At 36.9% G+C, this 14198-nt stretch overlaps 2 long non-coding RNA genes across 5 annotated transcripts in view; both read right to left on the minus strand.

Annotated features, from left to right (window-relative positions):
* Positions 1-2161, minus strand: part of LOC141378392 (uncharacterized) — a 9618-nt gene extending 7457 nt beyond the window's left edge. Inside the window, exons 1-2 of one of the 4 annotated variants that reach the window (XR_015513951.1) lie at positions 1807-2035; positions 1134-1174 (exon numbers count right to left, since the gene is read on the minus strand). This is a non-coding gene — a long non-coding RNA (uncharacterized LOC141378392). Of the gene's footprint in view, positions 1-1133; positions 1175-1806; positions 2036-2071 lie in introns of those variants that run through there. The other 3 variants (XR_015513948.1, XR_015513950.1, XR_015513949.1) reach the window with 3 other exon arrangements.
* A 2168-nt stretch (positions 2162-4329) lies between these two features.
* LOC147833222 (uncharacterized) lies at positions 4330-13347 on the minus strand. Its single transcript, XR_015513957.1, has 4 exons — positions 13221-13347; positions 6550-6629; positions 6273-6408; positions 4330-4688 (listed from the first exon to the last, which is right to left on the minus strand). It is a non-coding gene; the product is annotated as an uncharacterized LOC147833222 (long non-coding RNA).
* Between the last annotated feature and the right edge of the window lie 851 nt (positions 13348-14198).

Here is a 14198-nt window from a genome sequence, read left to right on the forward strand (position 1 = left end):
CTCGCGTTCGTCAGTGTCTGACAGGATCGGGTTTCAAAAGCACGTCAGTAATCACGCACACATTACTATCATGAGTTCAAGAGGTTTGTTATTTTAAATATAGACGCACGGCGTGGGCAAACAAGAAAGCGAAACTGCTCGCGCTTCAGACTGGCTCGTAAAAAACTACGAGGGACAGGGTAGATTCTGCTGTACTCCATGCCTTTGTGGCTGTTCATCAAGACGAGGACAAGGTTTGTTTCAGCCCGGACTGACCATAGCTCGTGATTATATGTATAATTCCGTTGTAAAAGATCTCTCGGCTGTGTATTTTAAACATTGCGGGTTTTTTTGTTTTCATTCTGGCTTGTTGCGCAAGCGAATGACGCATCTCTGTAAACCAATAGCGTTCAGCTGCGCGTCTAGCTCCGCCTTTTGGTGCCCTTTCTCGCATTTGGTACCCTTTCGAAAGGGGGCCCAAAAAGAGGTACGGTACACCTTTTGACAGTGAAAACAGCCATAAAAGCGTACCAAACGGAATCGTACCGTACCACCCAGTGGAAACGGGCCATAACATAAAGCTGCAAGAGACGGTGAACTAGCAGTGCTTAAAGGTTTTTTTGTTACCGATGTTAGTATCAGTATGTCAGACTTAAGTATGAAAACGAAAACAAAAATAAAAAAGTAGTGATTTCTAAATTTACTTTGATTGTATTTCATTGCAGACAAAATGAACACAATATTTGACAGTGACAAAATTCACATTCATTAAGACTAATCAAGATTGATTAAAGATTATTTTCGGTGGATTAACGGATGAATTGTTACTTTATGAATATGCGCTAGCAAAAGAATCATAGAAAATTTTTATTTCATGAAGACTTTAAACATTTTTGTAGGTCATTTATCTACCATTTTTCAAAATCCAGAAATGATTTAAAAGAAACGTTCTCGTTACGCTTTCAGATGTTAACGAGTGAAACTATTTTTAAAACATTTGAAAGTTTTCCTCAGGGAATTTCAGCAATTACAATTACATTTTCATTACTCATTATGAACAAAGCATGTTTTGTTAGCTATGCTAATGTTACTGGATGATGAAGTGTGCGATTCAACACAACTGCTTTTTAATAACACTTAACAAATGGACTTACCCTTGTGTTCTTCCAAACGTGTATGGTGTTTGTATTCTGTCCTGATAAACACAAAAGAAGATATTTGTTGTTATTCATCAACTTTCAAATGTATTTTTTTTTTTACAAGAGTAGCTAGAATAATTGTGAAGCTCTACTTAATTATTATTTATTATTTTTTTTCTATTATTCAATTGGACAAATTCAGACTGTGGAAAGTTCAATGTGCTGGCCAGTTTGTTGTTTATAATCTGCCTAATAAATTACACGGCTTATTCCTAATTTAAAACAGATTATTTTTTATTTTCTAATGATATATGATGTAATAAAATTTGTAAAAAAAAATCAAATAAAATCAAAGTGTGGTTATGATGACCATCTGACAAGCTAAATCAGCTTAAAATGTATTTAAATCTCACAATTAAATAGAAAAGGAAGCGAATAACTGTAAAAAGTCCACTTTTCGAGGAATAACGAACCACCCCTTTCACCAGGCTAGCTACGGGCCTCATCAAGAACATAAAGACGATGTAAACGCATTTCAATTAACTCCAGTGGTTTATTCCAGGGCTCCTGAAGCCACTGTTGACCCATTCATTTTCTAACTATGAACTTAAACACGACTGCATCGTTTACAGCACAGATTGAAGAGCTATTTCATCCAATACATCCGTCAAACTGCAAAGGACTTTACCAAACTCGCGTTGAGCTGTCCTGCCGCTGGCTGCCTTGAGGGAAAAGTGAGCATGAAACTTAGCTGTCACGTAGCTTACACACGGTTTGAAAGAACCTAACCATGAGTAGGACGTGAGGGGGATCATTAAATAAATATATATATGTGTGTGTGTGTGTGTGTGTGTGTGTGTGTGTGTGTGTGTGTGTGTGTGTGTGTGTGTGTGTGTGTGTGTGTGTGTGTGTGTGTGTGTGTGTGTGTGTGTGTGTGTGTGTTTTAACATTACCGCTTCAGTTCAGTCATTCACAACAAACGCTCTGTCCGTTTGGCTTTAAATTCAGTTGACTACCAAAACAGAGCAAGCAGGTGCGTGCGCGATCTGCGCATGCGCATGAGACGAAATTAACGGTTATTTATTTATTTATTTAATGTGTTCATGCTTGCGATAACCTGCGGTAATAGCATAATGCCAATAGTTAAATCACTCGCCCTTCTTTTCAAATGCACTTTTAGTATTTCAATCACAGACTGTTAAACATTTACAAATATCACAAACTAAATGTAACTGTTAAATGGTCAGACATAAGATTTTCACTTATTAAAAAAAAATTATCCGGGCCTGACCTTTAAGCTTATCCTCCTACAACAAATCATACAAAAATGTGAGCATAAAATCATACAATTCAATGATCGAGCGCATCCTTGATTTTTTTTTTATTTATTTGTTTTTCTAATAACTTTTATTATGAAATGAAATATACGATATAAATCAAGAAGTGATGAGAGCAATACGCAACAAATAAAAAATAGAAAAGAAAAATAAGAGAGCAAAATAAAGAAGGGGGAGTACAAAATTAAATAAAAAACACAGAAAGCATCAACTCACTTGAATCCAGATATTTTCATAAGTTTTTAATAACATGCATAATTTTTGGTTGTTAGATAAACGTGTAGCTTCAGGCAAGGAATCAATTTCAATACTAAAAAAAAAATAAGCAAATGAGGGAGAGGAATTAAAAAAAGTTTGTAAAGAATTCCGCATATAATATAAAAAAAGTTTATATATATATATATATATATATATATATATATATATATATATATATATATATATATATATATATATATATATATTCTTTATTTTATTTTTGGGGCTAGAATAATAAAAATTCTATATTTTCATTTAAAGATTTGTTTTGTTGATTGGGATTTATTTAAATAAGTATGTAAATCCGACCAAAACTTTTGTGAGATTGACAGAAAAAACAGGTCTCTGCAATTACAGTAAATTTTGAGAAAAATCCATTGACCGGGTATATTTTGTGTTGAATTTAATAATTAATTTCCATTGCTTTGTTTAGGATTACATATTTATATGAGTGAAGCCATGTTCTTTTCCAATCAATATCTTGTATTAACACTGACCAATATGATTTCCCTCTTGGAGCGGTTAGATTAATTTTTGCTGGAGAATTCGAAGAATAAGTTTGTTGTTGCATTTCTTATATATACTCATACCTTCTAATAATAATGAGGGTTCTAGGATTCTTTTATTTATATTTTTGTTTACCATTGCCATTACCATTGGTCAGTCGAGCAGATAGACCCGCCCCCAAACACATGTGATTGATTCGTTCCCTTTTCAGGAAAATGATCAGTTTTAATAGGCTGTAGTATTTTGGTGTGACAGATAGTAAAGTAGACATTCATGCTATGTGTAAGTCAATGTGAAATTTTCTTGCTTCCTGATTATTTTTTAAGTTGAATCAAATTAACTTTTATAGTCATCCCAACTTAGATTTGTTAAACCTGATAAACAAAGTAACTTAAAAAACAATTGTTTTCATGACTCGTTCTAAAATCAACAGGTTTACTCACTTTTTAACATAGTCAACTAATCGATAAGGCTTACTTTAAATGAAGTCAACTAATCATTTTAAAGCAACAGGTTTACTCATTTATTTTAAGTAAAGTCAACTAATCGCTTTAAAAGCAACAGGTTTACTCATTTATTTTAAGTAAAATCAACTAATCGCTTTAAAAGCAGCAGATTTACTCATTTATTCTAAGTAAAGTCAACTAATCGCTTTATAGGAAACAGGTTTATTCATTTATTTTAAGTAAAGTCAACTAATCACTTTAAAAGCAGCAGATTTACTCATTTATTTAAGTAAACTCAACTAATCGCTTTAAAGGAAACAGGTTTACTCATTTATTTTAAGTAAAGTCAACTAATCGCTTTAAAAGCAACAGATTTACTCATTTATTTAAGTAAACTCAACTAATCGCTTTAAAGGATACAGGTTTACTGATTTATTTTAAGTAAAGTCAACTAATCGCTTTAAAAGCAACAGATTTACTCATTTATTTTAAGTAAAGTCAACTAATCGCTTTAAAGGAAACAGGTTTACTCATTTATTTTAAATAAAGTAAACTAATCGCTTTAAAAGCAGCAGGTTTACTCATTTATTTTAAGTAAAGTCAACTAATCGCTTTAAAGGAAACAGGTTAAGTCATTTATTTTAAGTAAAGTCAACTAATCACTTTAAAGGAAACAGGTTAAGTCATTTATTTTAAGTAAAGTCAATCATTTTTACAGTGTAGTATATAGAAATTTGAGTTGAGGGTGACCTCTCCCTTAATGTCATCATCATCAAACAGTCTTTTCGTTCTGCCTTTAGGACTGGTGTGTTTTCCAGCTTTTCCGTGATCCCTGAAGAAACATCTCCTTTAAATCTCATGTCTTGCAAGCTGGTGAAGACTTTACACATGTTGTAAAACACACCGCCAGCAGGCCAGTGGAAGATTTCCCCCTCCGCCGTGATGTGAATGTGTGGCCAGCGTCTCGTTCCCGTGTCGTTACACACTCGGCTGGCTCCTCGTCCATGACAGACTGTTACCTCCTGAAGCGGAAACGCATTTGATTGTTAACATCTGGGCCATTACAATTGCAAACTAGGGCTCTGTACATCAATCAGAAAGTGCTTTCAAAACAAAGAGACCGTCCTCCAATCAATCTATCGGGAAACGGGGGCATTACATGCTCCTGTAATCCTGGCTAATTAGCGGGATAATGGGAATGAGATTTATGAATCCGCCGCTGTTGAGGAGCTGCTGCAAATGAGCAGGGATGAACGCCAGAGCTGCAGTCAATGCAATGCAATGAGCTCCTCAACTGAACACTGGTGCTTTTAATCAACTCCTCTCCTCCTACAACACACACACTCACACTGTCTGTCTATCAAGCTGTCTGTTTATCTGTCTGTCTGTCTATCTATCTATCTATCTATCTATCTATCTATCTATCTATCTATCTATCTATCTATCTATCTATCTGCCTGTCTGTCCGCCTCTCCTTTGCGTGACACTAATCAATGCTGATTGGTCACATGACCCAGTCTGTTGCGATTGGTTGACTGCATTTACTGTGAGATGGAGAGAAACACCCACCATGGCTTATCAACATTATTGAAAAAGCCAGAGAGCATGCAAAGTATATGTGTGAACCCAACGCAGGAGTGCATTAAAGCAATGCAGTAAACACCAGCATATTCCTCCATTCCTAATAAGTGTACTGACAAAGTATTGACAAACTAATGGACCCAAAGTGTGCCAAGAAAATCTCCCCCACACCATTACACCACCACCACCAGCCTGAACCGCTGATACAAGGCAGGATGATCCATGCTTTCATGTTGTTGAGGCCAAATTGTGAGCTGAGCATCTGAATGTGTCAGCAGAAATGGAGACTCATCAGAGCAGCAACGTTTCTCCAATCTTCTATTGTCCAGTTTTGGTGAGTCTGTGTGAATTGTAGCCTCAGTTTCCTGTTCTTAGCTGACAGGAGCGGCACCCGGTGTGCTCTTCTGCTGCTGTAGCCCATCCGCCTCAAGGTTGGCCGTGTTGTGTGTTCAGAGATGCTCTTCTGCAGAGCTCGGTTGTAGCGAGTGCTTATTTGAGTTACTGTTGCCTTTCTATCAGCTGGAACCAGTCTGGCCATTCTCCTCTGACCTCTGGCCTCATTAACAAGGCATTTGCTTTGCCTCACTGGATATTTCCTCTTTGTCAGACCCCTCTCTGAAGATGGTTGCGGTGAAAATCCCAGTAGATCAGCAGTTTCTGAAATACTCAGAGCAGCCCGTCTGGCAGCAACAACCATGCCACGTTGAAAGTCTCTTAAATCCCCTTTCTTCCCCATTCTGATGCTCACTTTGAACTGCAGCAGATCCTCTTGATCATGTCTACATGCCTAAATGCAGTGAGCTGCTGCCATGTGATTGGCTGATTAGACATTTGCATTAACGAGCAGGTGTACCTAATAAAGTGGCCGGTGAGTGTAGTATCAAGACTTTACTCCAAATGTCAGATACACAGCATTGGAATTTCTTTAGTGTGGGTAAGGAAAGTTTGGGGGGTGTCTAAACGGTGTATTTTCTTTGTCTGAGCTACCCCTTTGAGTTTGTGTGTGTGTGTGTGTGTGTGAGCACCGTGCTCTCCAGCGTGTCCCTGTGGCCCTTCGCGGTCCCTGACCTTGTCCAGGGCCCGGAGGACATCATCTCCCCTTACAGCCCCGCATCCAGATAAGCCCATTTCTTTTCTTGCAGCATCTCTTTAATGTCAGGCCTGAAATATGAAGTCATTAGGCGATATTAAAACAGTGCTGACAAACTAATTAACAGAAGACATTATACGGGATGGGCTCGATTAATCCGCTTTAATTGCTCTTTTAAATGGAGGCTCCAATTAAAATTAATAAAGATTTACCGGTGATCACACAAAACCGCGAGGAGCGAGGAGTGTCTGTCTGAAGGGCAGGCAGAAGTCAGGCGGATCCGGATGACTTCCTTAAAAAAAATGGCCGAAATACACACTGAAAACAGCACACAGTACAGAGAACATCTACACACAGACATCACCCATATATACACACTATCTGACAACAAGAGTCTCGTCACCTAAGTTTTAGGAACAGCAAATAATACCTGGACTTCTAGTTGATCATTTGGCATCAGAGGTGTCTTATATGAAAGGTGAAGGCCTCTAGATTTATTTGACCACATATTAAATCTGATCATGCCTTGATGTTGACTGATTTGATGAGGACAGTGCGCTCTGACTCTGCTTACACTAAAGTCTCATCACTGAACACAAATAATGTCCAGTATAGAATATAAAGTCCTGCTGCAGTGGAGACAGAATGAATATTGTGTCTGACTCCATCATGAGCTTGGAGGACTGCATCCATACATCTCTGACATGACTCACATCACTGATTAATAAAGTCATCTGGAATGAAGAAGAAAGCCTTCAGCAGGATCCCAGAGCTCATCAAGAGTCTTTGTGTTCATCTTCAACACCTCCTCCTTCATCAGCTCAATAATGTTCATGCCTGGTGACTGGGCTGGCCAATCCTGGAGCAGCTTGAGCTTCTTTGCTTTCAGGAGCTTTGATGTGGAGGCTGAAGTATGAGGAGCGCTATCCTGCTGGAGAATTGTCCCTCTGCTGTGGTTTGTAATGTAATGGGCAGCACAGATGTCTTGATCCCTCAGGCTGTTGATGCTGATCATCCACTCTGCAGATCTCTCGCACGCCCCCATACTGAATGTAGACCCTAAACCATGAGTTTTCCTTCACTAAGCTTGACTGATTTCTGTGTGATTCTTGGCTCATGCTGGTTCCAGTAGGTCTTCTGCAGTATTGGTGATGATTGGGATGCAGATCAACAGATGATCCAGCAGAGAAATCCACCTTATCACACTTATCATGATCAACTAGAAGTCGGGCTATTATTTGTTGCACCCTGATGTAAAATTCATATGAAGTTTCATGCATATTGCTGTTGTTGATTAATTGTTTGGAACCCAGGCTCATTGAAAATATGTGCCCAGGTCTACATTTTTGGAGAACTGACACTGAAGTACATTTTCTTGTAGTTTATGTTTTCACATATAGCGCACATAGAGGGCGCTGTGTTCATGTTAGTTTCATATTTCTTGGTTCTCAAAAACAGAACACCCAGGGCACATTTTCCCAAATTCTTATTGGTTGTAACTTTTAAATTCATTCTCAGGATATCTATTCTTGATTTCAACATTTCAGTGCCTGATATCAACAATTTAACTCCTGATTTCAACAATTTACCTCCTGATTTCAACCATTTAATTCCTAATTTCAAAATTTCAGTCCCTGATTTCAACCATTTAACTCCTGATTTCAACTATTTAACTCCTGATATCAACCATTTAACTCCTGATTTCAACTATTTAACTCCTGATATCAACCATTTAACTCCTGATATCAACTATTTAACTCCTGATATCAACCATTTAACTCCTGATTTAAATCATTTAATTCCTGATTTTAACATTTCAGTCCCTGATTTCAACCATTTGACTCCTGATTTCAACCATTTAACTCCTGATTTCAACTATTTAACTTGATATCAACCATTTAACTCCTGATTTAAACCATTTAACTCCTGATTTAAACCATTTAACTCCTGATTTCAACATTTCAGTCACTGATTTCAACCATTTAAATCCTGATTTCAACCATTTAACTCCTGATTCCAACATTTCAGTCTTTGATTTCAACTATTTAACTCCTGATTTCAACCATTTAACTCCTGATTTCAACCATTTAATTCATGATTTCAACCGTTTAACTCCTGATTTCAACTTTTTAATTCCTGATTTCAAAATTAATTTTTTTTGATGTCAGTAATTAAATTTCAACTAGTAGGAAATTAATTCTCGAATCAACAACTAGATTTGAATGACATCCTATGGTGACATTTAACTAGTGAAAATACAACTGTTGAGATCAAGAGTTTTCTTTTTGATATCAAGAATCAAACTTGACATTAAACTCTTGCTGTCAACAATTTATTTTTGATGTGAAATATATGATCTATTCGGCTCCTCCTGTGTTAATGCACTAGACATTTTGTTAGAATTACTAATATGCATGTTTATTACGTTTGTTAAGGTACTATTTTCATTTTTAGCACTCCATTTTTGCAAATATATTCAATATTTTATGTTTAAATACACTATGAACAGCAGCTGCGCTAATTTCCCCCTGGGGGAACTCGTCCCACGGCCTCTAGAGATTGTGCAGCACCATTGATGTAATGTAAGACCTGTTAATAGGTGATGCCAACCACAGAGGACTTCTAGAGGTCTCCATATTCCTGGACCAGGCCGAATCCTGAGCAGATACTGTGGGGGTCATGGAGGAGTGGAGAACATGAGACTCATTCCTGAAAGACCCCAGTGACAGACGAGTCTCTATAGATCCCGTGGGCCAGCCTGAACACCAACCAGTGATCTACTCACACCTGCAGCTTCTCCACGATGGACGTCCAGTGTTCCCCAGCCTCCAGCGCTAAGAAGTTTGGCCAAAGGAGAAATGGTGGTGCCCAACTGAGCTTGGATTCTCTCAAGGTTTTTTTTTTTCCTTCACTTTGGTCAATTAGTGAAGTTTGTTCCTCCACTGTCACCACTGGCTTGCTTGGTTTGGCACTTGTGGAGCTGCTCATGGATGGATTTGCTCTTCAGTGTTTGGACTCTCAGCAGTGAAGATTAAACCACACTGAACTGAACTGAACTGAACTTCAGCTCTGAACACTGGACTCACACAGCTTCAGTTTACTCGAACTTCTGTGTTCAGCTGCTGCCACACCATCTACATTGTACAAGCGCTAGAGAAATCAAGATGAACTGAACTGATGTCAACAATTTAATTTTACATTCTGAGAATTAAGGTAAGTGGTTGCCAACAGTTTATATGGATTGCATTTAAACAAACAAATTAAGTTGAACATTACTCAATTTAATTTGTGTGTTTAAATTCAGCCCACTTCAAAATAATATAGTAAATGCAATTAATCAATTTTCGGTGCATTTTATACAGCAGAGTTGCCACATTATAATGAAGCCCAATGCAATAGGACAGTGTCTGTCAGATGCAGATTAAATATACTGTAATGTCAGTCGTGCTTCACACTGTAAGAATCTGTCAGAGATGATCCTGATGCAGCAGATTTCCACATTTCATCCATAGTCATGTGTCTCCCTCTTGTGGACAAAGTTCTGAAGCACAGGATCAGATCTCTTCTATTGGTATGAATGTTTTTATAAATATTGGTCATTTTATGTCACCTTACTGGATTATTTAGGCCTTAAATCACAGTATAAAACATCTAATATTAGTTTTATCTAATATTAGTTTTATTTAATATTAGCCCAGCCAAAACCAGCTATGTCCAGCTTAAACCATACTGGTCAAGCTGGTTTTGGCTGGATTTAGCTGGTCATTGTCCAGACTGAACAGCTAAAACCAGGCTGAAAATGGCTGAAAACCAGCCTGGAAATGGCCAAAACCCCTCTAAAACCAGGCTGGTCAACCAGCTAAAACCAGCCAACCAGCCTAGGCTGATGTAAGCTGGATTTTTCAGCAGGGATACAGTCATATGTGTTCATTTAGTTGTAAATCAAAGTGTCATTGCATGACATTTCATTACATGACATGAAAGCTGAATAAATAATATTTTTATTTGTTTATACTTTGTTAAGATCGGGCAATATTTAGCTGAGACAAATCTGAGGGTGCAGAAAATCTGAATACTAATGAAAATCACCTTTAAAGCTGTCAAATTAAGTTCTCATAAATGCATAGTATTGACTAAATGTTAAGTTTTTAATATATTTAAAGTAGGACATTTCCGAAATATCTTCATACTTAATAATGCTTCTAACCTTATTTGGCACAAAGAAAAAAAAAATTATAATTTTGAGCCAAAAATATAGCAACATAAGACTTTAAAACAGAAGCAACGACATAAGAACAGAAGATTTTGTGTTCACACACACACACACACACACACACACTAACACACACAAACACACACACACACACACACACACACACACACACACACACACACACACACACACACACACACACACACACACACACACACACACACACACACACACACACACACAGGTTTTCAAGCATTATTAGCTTTATCATTTATAACTATCATACTCTTTACACCCGATATCATCCCTTTCTATGTCCAAACATGATGTCATAAATATTCATAAGAGTCATTTGATGGCATATTAACAATCTTTATAATTTTCATGCAAAATTTAATTTATTATGATCTTATATTGTTGATCAATTTTAATACGTACATCTCAGAATATGTTTTTTCATTTTGTCATTGAAGCAGCTGAGCTTTCACTCTTTAATATAATGATTTAATCTTTTTGACCCATACTTTAAGATTTTATTCATTTATTCATTCATTTTCCTTTGGCTTAGTCTCTATTTCAGAAGTCACCACAGCAGAATGAACTGCCAACTATTTCAGCATATGTTTTACACAGTGGGTGCTCTTTCAGTCGCTCTTTGCAGTCATGAGTTACAATCAGGATGTAAATTACAGGGGTGTTGACCGCCCTAATTAACGGTGGATCCCCTGAAGGATGCCAAAACAAGATATATAGGGGTTCAGCTCTTTAATAGTGACAAGTAGTTTCCTCCTGATAGGTATCTGAAGTAAAAATATAAATAGTTGAACTAATTTATAATATAAATATGCCTTTCTCCACCCCTACAGAGGTCCATACCATTGTGAATGCATAATCGCGCCAATAAGTCTAAGCGGGAAATCATTCATTTAAAAGTCTGAAGCTCCGATGGACACCGTAAGTAATCACAATACACTTTTTCTCATAAAATTCTTGTTTATTTCTATATATAGTGTAAAATTAAAGAACAATTAGATGAATAGTTTATATATCTTGGCCTAAAGTCTGAAACACTATAATCAGGGCCCGGTTTTTCAAAAGGTTTAATCCGGATAAAATTGATCCAGATTTAGTAATCCTGTTTTTGCGATCCGTGATCACGTAATCCAGCTTACTTTTTGAGCCAGTTTTTCAAAGCAACATCGGATTGGATCAATCTGATCCGGATAGGAACTTTTCAGGATCACTAAATCTGGATAACCAGTGCTCAAACAGCATAGGACATCACAATGTAGAACTATAGATATGTAAAGGGCGACAAGTAGAATAGCCAGCGTGGGGCCAATATAACTTTATTTTTATTTGAAATGAAAACTAAAAAAAATTTAATAATTATAAAAATAATAATAATAATAAATAATAAAAACAAGAAAAACCCCACCCCATCCTCTTTCAGCAGTCCGCTCATCTGAGACCTACAACACTGTACATTGAGGATATTTATAATAAGTTTCAAATATAGATGTAAATCAAAAAAAAAGACTTAATGTCAAAAACTCCACAATAATTTCAGACTTCCTCATCTGATGTGGAGAGAGCAGCTTGTCTGAGTGTAGCCTTTAGGAGGCGAATCTCAAGTCATTGGCCTTGGTTTGCTGCAGTTTGGTTAGAGTCAGTTGTTCCTCTGCCAGATGAAGCTGTGCTTCTGCCCTTTCAGTCTCTTTTTGCAATTGTTGAAAGTGATTTTAAAAAATAAGCGATTGCCATTTTTTGCAATTTTTTTTTTGTTATTCTGTAATCATTGCATGCATCACTAATAAATATTCTAAAAAGAAAAATATTTTCCTTTGTGATGAATATATATATCAATTAGTGACAGAATAAAATGGATTGTTTTTGGTCAGTTTTGGCAGCTGTTTGGGGGATTATTTTATGAGGCCAAACTCTTTCTACTTTTCTGTAGGCCTATACTGAAAGGCTGAATACGTTAAAGCCTATACTCACTATAGCCTGACAGATGAACAAATAAAATTAAAACCTTATGAATAAATAGCATATCTCGTAAGATCCTGCATGATCCAAAAATAGTATTATTTAATACATTTTTTAAGTTTTCATTACATTTTGGACATGAAATCCACGCTAAATCCACCCTTCTGATGGGATCAGTTTAATCCTGTTTTTTTGGATCAAAGTGATCCAAATCCAACAAAAAAGGGCTGAAAAACCTAAAGGTTTGATCCGGATCAAAACCAAGATTGGATTACGTGATCTAATCCGATTATGCAATCCGTTTTTTCTTTTGAAAAACCCATTTTCAAGATTTGATCCAATCCCTTATCCAAAATCCTAGTGGATTACTTTTGAAAAACCGGGCCCAGGGGTTAGGCTTGGTCAGATATCCCTCAAAACATTGAACACTTAAACGTGTTTTATTAATAAATTAGATGTAATTTAAATACATATTTAATTCACTCAAGCATGCATTACACAAACTAACATTACCGAAACAGGCTGGAAAACAGCGAATAACAGTCAATTAAACGGTTACTCAACCGATCCAGGTTCTGATTTATTAAAAATGTGTAAAACCCAAAGCAATTGGTGATGGCTAATATGATGATTTAAAGTGGTTCAATTGAAATAATATTTAAGTTAAATGTCTTTACTTACAGCTGCGCACATTCTCCTGTCAGGTTTTTTTGTGCGTAGGTTACATTAATAAACAGAACTGCTGCTGTTTCCTGTTCACACACGTGTTGTCCACATGATGGCGCTCTTCTGTCTCTATGTAGTGTGTCAGATCCGGTCAGATCTGTGTACTGTTCCCCCTTTATCTTATAACCTCTGCACACACACACACACACACACACACACACGCACACACACACACACACACATCTCTTCTCTGATTTGTGTAGTCCAGTGAAGTCATTGGTTTTAATATCTGCCTAGTTTGTCTCAGACTGTCACACAAACGCTTTGCATTCAGAGCCATTTGCCTGAAACAGCAGCAGAATACTATCAGCTCTCTGACCTTGGTTTCTGATCATAAAGCTCATACGCTTTCAGTCAAAGAAAAAATGCCGTATGATTTACTTTGAAACGACTTTCACTCACAAATTGCTGCGCATGAAACGTTCTGTGCTATTTCCATCCAACAACCTGCTTTCTTTTATTTACAGCCCTCATATTATTCCTCATCAGACTGAATCAGACCCTTTCCTCAAGCTGTTTTTAATGTGAGGTCAATAATGCATGTGCTTTAGAAGTCAGCTGCCTGCAGATCTCGTTATTGTTCTGTTCTGACTGTATGTATATCTGCTGAAAGTTGTCAATATGAGCAGTCCACGAAAAAGAAGCCGGGACCGAATTAATACGAGAGACACACCTAGGCAAAACTGTTGTACAATTTTAATTGGAAACACAAATCAATTAACGTGGAGTAAGATTGATCTAATTGGAAGAGAGCGCGGCTTAAATAATTACAGCCGTCTGTATTTTTCTGCACTCTTCCTCGCAAAGCAATTAAACTAATGTTTTAATTTCTTTAATTTTATCATTTCGGGAGTAATTGCTGCTTGAGTGCCTCGCAGGGTTTGCTGTGTTCCCACTGCCAGGATGAATAAAACATCAATGCAACAGGTGAGC

This window comes from Danio rerio, chromosome 17, assembly GCF_052040795.2.
Source record: "Danio rerio strain M-AB ecotype USA chromosome 17, GRCz13ab, whole genome shotgun sequence".
Taxonomy (NCBI): Eukaryota; Metazoa; Chordata; class Actinopteri; order Cypriniformes; family Danionidae; genus Danio; species Danio rerio.